This window comes from Nelumbo lutea, chromosome 1 (genome assembly GCF_056320005.1).
Source record: "Nelumbo lutea isolate HS-2025 chromosome 1, American lotus-T2T, whole genome shotgun sequence".
NCBI classification, from domain to species: Eukaryota; Viridiplantae; Streptophyta; class Magnoliopsida; order Proteales; family Nelumbonaceae; genus Nelumbo; species Nelumbo lutea.
The window spans coordinates 58,048,251-58,057,372 of NC_142684.1; positions in this window are offsets into that span (position 1 = coordinate 58,048,251).

Here is a 9,122-nt window from a genome sequence, read left to right on the forward strand (position 1 = left end):
TGTTGTACGACACATTTGAGATGATGCAACTGATGCTGGATTGGTTCCAACTTGTAGATGTGCCATTAATGGGTTCTCCGGAGTAGTCATCAAGCCCAAAGGGAAGATCACCCTACCAATCACAATAGGGACCGAGCCTCAGCAAGTTACCTGAATGACTGTGTTCTTGGTCATGAAGATAGGCTCCCCATATAATGTCATCATAGGTAGGCCAACCTTTCATTCACTCAAGGTGGTTTTCTCATCCTTTCACCTCGCCATAAAGTTCCCTACTGAGCAAGGTGTGGGAGTAGACAAGGGGAACCAACAAGTTGCCAGACAGTGCTATGTTGTAGCACTAAAAGGCAAGAACAATGAAGCTTTACCGCTGAAAGGACTCGACCTCAGCAATTAACCAGCGAGCTGAGGCTAGCTGGCCGAAGACCTCATATTGTTTCCCCTAGACGATGTTGAGCTTGGGAAGACAATATGAGTCCAGTCATGCCTCCCTCAAGACACACTTAATAGGTAAGCTTCCTCAAAACTAATGCAGACGTATTTTCTTGGTCTACCGTTGATATGCTAGGAATTGACCCCTCGGTCATTACTCATAAGCTAAGTGTGGAACCGAGTTGTATGCCGATTCAACAAAAGAAGAGGAAATTTGCACCGAAGTGTTGAAAACCCATCGGAGAGGAGGTGGATAAGCTACTTGATGATGACTTCATCCAAGAGGTACACTACCCTAAGTGGTTGTCTAATGTAGTCATGGTTAAGAAACCTAATGGGAAATGACACATATGCATTCACTTCACAGATCTCAACTAGGCCTGCCAAAAAGACAACTTTCCTTTGTTAAGAATTGATCACCTTGTCGACGCCACCACGGGGTGTGACTTATTAAGCTTCATGGAAGCTTCCTTTGGGTACAACTAGATCAACATGCACTCTGATGATGAAGAGAAGACATTGTTCATCACCGAGCACGACACCTGCTGCTACAAAGTAACACCATTTGGATTGAAGAATGCCAGAACCACCTACCAATGGCTGGTAAACAAGTAAGATATTCAAGGACCAGATGGGGAGGAATGTTGAGGCCTATGTCAACAACATGGTGAAAATCCTAAAGGCTAAGCGCAGCTCGGACCTCGGCAAGACCATTGGGGTGCTAAGGAAGTACAGCATGAAGTCGAACCCGAACAAATGTGCCTTCAGTGTCACCTTGGGCAAGTTTCTAGGCTTTATGGTCACTCAACGAGGCATAAAGGCCAACCCTAAAAAAATACAAGTCATACTTGACATGGAGCCTCCTCGGTTCATCAAGGAAACTTAGAAATTGACCGGCCAAATTGCAACCCTCATCTGGTTCATGTCAAAGTCAACCGGCGACTGCATACCTTTCTTCCAAGTTATCAAGAAGCTAAAGGACTTCCAATGGAAAGAAGAGTGCTAGAACATCGCCTCCTTTGCTCACGCTACCCCTCCTAGGAGAGACCTTTTTCTTGTACCTCTCAATCAGGGACGAGGCTATCAACTCAATTCTAGTATGAGAAGATGAAGGAATTCATAAGCTAGTTTATTATGTCAGTAAGGTCCTCTGTGACGTCAAGACTAGGTACCCAGAAGTGGAGAAGATAGCCTTCGCACTAGTAGTCTCGGCTAGAAAATTAAGGCCCAACTTCCAGGCTCATAACATCTTGGTACTAACCAACCAACCCTTCAAGTCAATCCTCTACAAACCATAGATCTTAGATTGGCTAACCAAGTGGCCATCGAGTTGTCAAAGTTTGACTAACACTACTAGCCGAGTCCCGCAATAAAAGCACAAGCGCTGGCAGACTTCTTGGTCGAATGCACTTTTAGCCAAGCCCCCGGCCAGGCCCCTGAAGAGGATGAAAGGCCTTGACCCACCTGGACTTCGTTTGTGGATGGATCCTCTGGTGCCAAAGGAAGTGGAGCCGACCTCATACTTTTCACCACAGATGACAATAAGTTAGAGTATGCAGTACGGTTTGTCTTCCCTGCCTCCAACAATGAAGTTGAGTATAAGGCCTTGCTCACTAGCCTACAACTCTCCGAAGACCTCGGAGCCAGGCACCTTGAGATCTTCAGTGATTCACAAGTGTTTGTAAACCAAGTGAACAGGGAATATGAAGCTAGGGAACCAAATATGGCTAAGTACTTAGCTGAAGTCCGAGAATTAATCAACCATTTCCAACACTTCACCCTGTACTAGGTCCCACAGGCTGAGAACACAAGAGCCGATGCCTTGTTCAAACTTGTAAGCTATTCGTGATCGGCCCTCGGCTGCATAGTACACATTGAGAACTTAGCACGACCCAACATTGAAGAGAAGAAAGTGTATCCCATCCAAGTTGAGCCCTATTGGATGGACCCCATCCTCCCCTATGTACAATGCTAACAACTTCCATCCAACAAGAATGAAGCAAAGAAGGTCCAACAGTAGTTAACCTGCTACGCCCTGCTTGAAGACAAGCTATATAGAAGATCCTTCACTTTTCCTTACCTTAGATGCCTCCACCGAGATGAGGGTGAGTATGTACTCTAAGAGATCCACGAAGGCATCTATGGCAACCACTTGGGGGCAAAGATCTAGCACAAAAGACACTTAGGCAAGGATACTTTTGGCTGACCATTTAGAAGGATGCTATCGAGCTGGTACAGAAGTGTGATCGATGCCAGAGACACTCTAACATCCTCCATCGGTCTACGATGACCCTCTTGGCCCTTGGCAATCCATGGTCCTTTGCAAAATGGGGAACGGACCTCCCCGGACCATTCCCCCCAGCCATCGCCATTGGGAATATGAAACACCTCATTGTAGTAGTGGATTACTTCACCAAGTGGGCCAAAGCCGAGCCCTTGGCAACCATCATGGCTAAGGCAATTCAAAATTTCTTCTAGAAGAATATTATTTACTATTTTGGCATCCCCCACATGTTCGTCACAAACAACGATCGACAGTTCATCGACAAAAGGTTTAGAGAATTGTGTGGAAGTCTGGGGATAAGACAATAATACACCTCGATAGGCTACCCCCAAACAAACGGGTTAGCCAAGGTCACCAACAAAACCATCCTAGACAGGCTGAAGGTAAGACAAGACAGAGCTAAGGGACTTTGGACAGATGAGCTATACATCATTCTATGGGCCTATCGAACGACACCTTGAACTGCCATGGACAAAACTCTCTTTAATTTGGCATATGGAACAAAGGTTGTCATCCCACCAAAGATCGGCCAGCTGATGCTTCAAACCAAGTTGTACTAAGAAGCTGAGAATGATGAGGAGTTAAGGAACAACCTTGATCTGTTGAAAGGCAATTGAGAGCAAGCTCAAATAAAGGTCGTGGCCTATCAGCAAAGAGTTGTCAGATATTGTAACTCCCATGTCAGAGAGCTTCACTTCAAGGAAGGTGACCTCGTCCTTAGGAAGGTTATGGTTCCCGAGCCCGACGTCAGAAAGCTTGGCCCTAACTGGAAAGGGCCCTACATGACCAAGCAGGTGGTCAGCCCTGGCACCTTTTGGCTAGAGTACATGAATGGAAGACTATTACCTTGTACCTGAAACTTTGAGAACCTCCACACATATTATTAATGATGTAAAAATTGCTAGTGAAAATTTTGTGAATAAAGTATGCAAGTTCCTCTCACCTTGGCTTGATTCACCATAGTGTAAAAGTTCACATTTTATCCAATCGTCAGGACCCCTTGACCGAACGACTGGTTATAGCACATAACCTTCATTAAGTTTATACACTCGGATTGGATGTTGGCCCAAGGCACATGACTCTTTGACAGTCATATGCTTAGTCGCCTTTTTAGCAAAGGCAAGAACTTCTAGTACCTCAACCATTATTAATGGGCGGCCTTCGACACTGGCCTCGGCCTCAAAGACCCTCAAAAGAAGTGAGTCTTTGTATAGGCCAAAGAGCTAATGTCAGCCCATTACTTAACACAAAAAACGATGAATAACACATTAAGCAAATAATGCTACTCCATCAAGGAAAAGGGACTCCGCGACCTCAACCACGTACCATTCTCTAGTCCTCGACCGCACGCGAGTCCGGTCATTAAGTCCCTAAGGAAGGACACCCCAGGGCCAGGCAGGCTAAGGCAATCGCCTCCTTTTCTTTACGTTAAGGAAGAGGGTCCCGAGACCTCGACTCGACCTTTCCTTAATAGCCTTAAGGTGAAACGCCTTCGCGAGTAGCTAAGTCAGGAGTTAAGAGTTTCTTTGCAAAATATGCCTCTCTGAGGGAGGCATCAACCCCTTGCGTGAGAGAAAAGAAAAAAGTGAGAAAAAGAATCAAACGACACAATTTTGACAAGAAACTCAATATGGAAAGAAGTATATCAAAGCAAAAGAAAAAGAAACAAGAACTGTCCAAAGGGCACAATTTTAAGAAGGGAGCCTTTGTTAGACGTTGTATGCCCTTAGCTCCAATCAGAATGATGCACATTTTGACATTTAATGTAAATGAGTAAAGTACATATTTGATTCATGTTATTATGGTGTGTTTCTGTGTAATACCCTTAAACTGGACACATATGAGACTCGTGTTAGTTTAGAATCTTCATAACCGTTGGATAGATCTGGGGAGATTTATCCTGCCAAGGCTGACACTGATGTTCTGCCAAGTTGGTTGGTTGGCTTGTCTCAACTGCTAGGGTGAGACCAGAGATACATGCAGTGTGGGTTTTCTTGAAACCCTGAACTGGACCAGAATTCCAGTATTGCCCTGGACCTTGGAGATAGATGAGCAAAACTAGAATGTTACACCTAACCACTAGATTCGATTATGAAACTGCACTAGGTGTTGGATTGGGCTGTCTTTGAAATGCTAATCAGTGAGATCCTTAGAGGGGGTCAAAACCTGGGTATGTTGGGACAGTCCGAGAATTCATCTGAGTGGGTGATCATAGTGACAGGATCAGCTCCTTTGTCCGATAAAGTGAATGATCAGGGATGCACTCTCTCTGATGGAAACCGAAGATGCTGGAAACCAATCTCAATCGTTGAAATTTGTTTTGCAAAATACATATATATATATATATATATATTATGGTTTCAAAATGTTTGTAAAAGGTTTTAATTCCCGGGATCCATGTGAGTAGAGAGTGCAACACTGTTCCTTGCAGCCGAGGGAGAGGTCCTCTCTTATCGGGGTAGTGTTTGATCATTATGGGCTGAGAGGTTAAGTGTAAGACCATTGAGGGTAATACCTGAGGGGATAATCTTGCATCTGCCCACAGTCCTTGGGTTTTTATAAGGTGGCTTAACCCAGGAACCATTTAGTGTAAATGTTGGGCCCATTAAGAGCCCATGGTGATAAACTCAGGGGTTCATTGTCTCCTATAGTGAATTAAGCCAGGCCTTGTAATAGAGGCTGGGTTGAACCCATGTGGTTGATGTGTAGATCAATGTTTGGGTCCCATGCCATACAAGGATACCCAATTGGGCGACAGTTTGGAGGATAAGTGAGCACATGGACTTAATGGGCCTAAAGCCCAATTCAAACTAGTTTAATATGACTAATTAAAGAGGGGCAGTTCTAAGATTTAGATCAGCAAATAGGATAAGGGAATGTCCCTATCCACTCAGAGAATCCAGATCCAAATAGAGATTTGCATAAGGAAACTCCTAATCAGATTAGGAGGGTTGATCTTTATCTACAGATAAGATAAGGGATTATCCTTATCTCTTAAAGAGAGTCCAGATCCAAATACAAGATTTGGATTAGGAAACTCCTAATGGGATTAGGAGAAGCTCTCTTTAAGCATCATATTACTGATTCAAGAGAGAAGACAACTGTAGTTGGACTGACGCCATCTTCTGCTCTTGCCTTCTCCAGTTACTGCTGTCATTACCAGTTTGATCTCCACATATAGGAGTGATCAAGAAAGGCTCTTGATATTAGTTTTTGGGAGAAAAACTGATCTGAAGTCGTGCTCACTTAACCTCCATCAGATTCTTGGTGAAGAATCAAGTTCTTCCTGAAGAACCACCCTACTGATGGATCTCTCATCCCTTCAGTGGTGTTAGAGATAGGTTCAAATCTTGAACCGAAATTAGCCAGATCTGGAATTGCGCAAATGGGTAGAAGGCGTTCTACCCGATTTGCACAGATAAGAGATTTTCTAGGAAATTGGTTTCCAAATTAAGGGCTATTGATCTGAAATTAAATTTTATAAATCTGAATTATATTTAGAACGGTTCTTTATATTTTTCTTGATTTATGGGTTGTTTCTACTATGGAGATCGTAGTCTTGATCGGCGCAAGAAATCTACGCTTTGCAGTTCTTTCACATTCTTGTCAATAATTAATTTTTCCTTTTAATTTTTAGACTGAATCTATAGGAATTCAATTTGATGTAATATTAATAGAAAATTAGGGTTTTTCTATTTTATTTCAATCAACATCGAAGCTGATTGTGTAGAAGGAAGGATTTTCGCAGATTAGGGTTCGCCCATCTGCGATTTGTAGTTTGAGAAACTGCAAGTTGCGAACTAACCTTTGTTTTGTAGGGTAGCAGATCTATGGACAACACTTGTACTGATTCTTGATTGTCTTTTATCAGTAATTTAATTTCAGATCATAATATTGAATTAATTCTTGAATAAAAAATCAAACCCTAGACCCATTCAAACCATATTGGACCAAACTGGTTGGACCAAATCTGTGGTTCACTGGGGGCTGTTCTCAGCCATAATTTTTCACTCTTGGGTCAAGGGATTGATAGTTAATTGCAAGATCTACTTCGGCCCAAACCTATAAAGCCCAATTTTAATGTGTTAAAACTACTTAAGCCCATTAACTGCATAAAAGCTATATGAGTCGAACTGCTCTTTGCTATTCAATCCATATACCTAGATAATATTAATCAGTAATATTATGAATTATTATGGGCATTAATAATGGGTTTTACAGATATTAATTGATTGGATCAATTTTATCCCTACATGTGATGTATGTGTGATGTGCAATGTTCACGGGCCATAAGTACTTGGCCCATGCTGATACGATACTGGCTCTTGCGCATACCATGGCTGAATGCACATCATTGCCATGGTGTCCCTAAAGATCATTGGATGATCTCCCTTCATGGTGGGCCCCACACCTTCCCACCAGGAAACGTGCAAAACCCTATCCATTTAGGGCCTACCGAAATCTGGGTTTATGAAAGTCATTGGGAGCCACTTTTGTTTGCCTAAATTAAACTAGGGCATAATAATTTTGTTCCCACCTGAAATATGGGTGCATATGATAGGAAGATTCATATGATGAACTCTCTATAGGCCTTTGATAGCTATAATTATATAATCCTAGCAAGTGCACTAGTTATCAAGTAGTATAAAGATATCGTTCCAATGAGGATTTAACAAAATAAGTATTAGAACTATACCTTCCCTCAATTATTTGAACAACCGAATTCTAATAATAGGAACTACTAAAAATTAAAGATAGAAAAAGAAATAACATAAATAAAAACAAAGGCAACCAATGACTGAACTTGCATCGATTTAATTGAAAGCGCTAGGACTATTGGTCCACCTAACCATCCCAATGAACATCAATTTATTAAATTAACCAAGATGATTTATTATTTTCATAAGCTAAAGTCTTTCCTAATTTATCTGATATTCCCTCCCAGGATATATTAGACCTACTTCTATCAGGTAACTCTTCGATCCCTCGATTAGAGTTCTCGAGATAGAAAGTGCATTAAGTTCTATGAAAAACCTGTGTCATCAGATGAATCATGTATATATATTCCTATATACCATTCAATTTACACTATGAATTATTTAGTCTTTTATATGAATTTCCCTTCCGGTTCCTTCATATAAACTAAATCAACTAGGAGGTGGCCAAGCTCCTAATTGCATTACGCATAAAAACTCATAGACAATATGAAAATAAAAACAACTTGGCTGAATTAAATAAAAATCAATCCATGGTCGTGGTTAGGCTTTCCACAGCCCTAGCTACAAATAGATTAGTTCATGATAAAGGAAATTAAACAAACAAAGTATAAGAAAGAACTCATGATGTCGCCCCTTGAGGTTGAGATCAATGAACTTCTTCTCCTTGCTGCCGCTTTCCTCATTTTCTCCTCCTGCGTTGCCGACTGCCTTCTTGAAGGCTGAAGCTCTCTTGGAGGATTTCTCCTTGATTGCTCCAAAAATTGATTGATTGATGCCTTGGTGCTAGTCTACCCCCCCTTTATATAGCTTTAAGAGGAGGGGCTGTTTCCAACTCCTTTTTGGAGTTCTTTATCAAAAATATAAAGTCCTAATTCCTAATGATTATTTTAGATCTAATCCTATCCTATCTCTTATCTGGTAATCTCAATCTCCTTTATCTTTCTAGAATTACATCAGAAAATTAAATATGACAGGACTCTTTGCAGTTTCCTTATTCTTGTATTCGTATTTGCTTTTACTGTGAATCGGGCTTCTGGTACGAACTGGGCTTCCCTACGAATTTGTTTAGACTTTGGGCCCGATTTTGACTTTAATTCATTCTGAATCTATGAAAACTCAAAACATGAAAATTGTAGAGTTTTTCCTTATCTTTCCAATGCATCTTGAATAATCTCAATCGGAGACCGGATAGGAGAGTTATGCTCCGATTACAATGCAGATCCAAAATTGTGCAAAATTACCCGATTAGCCTTGTTTTTCTCCTGACGCCTTCTTTCATGCCCTGAATCAAAATACAAGAATAATGAGTCCTGATGTAACCATTTCTAGTCACATACCAATTTTTTATTTTTTGGCTAAGTACCTCGTCATTTGACCTGCTCCCAAGAGAGGATGGTGGAGCTCCCTCGTGGTGAACTGCCTGGGGGAGAGCTATGCCGAGCTGCCTGAGCTATGCCGAGCTGGGGAGAGCTATGCCGAGCTCTCTGATGGCTAACTGCCCGGGGGAGAGCTATGCTGAGCTGCCCGTGCTATGTCAATCTCCCTGATAGCGAACTGCCCGGGGGAGAGCTATGCTGAGCTCCTTGGTGGTGAGCTACCTTGGTGGACTCGTCATTTGACCTGCTCCTTGGTGGCTTGTAACTCGGAAGATGGTGGAGCTCCCTGGTGTAGCGTGACCTGACTGCCCTCTG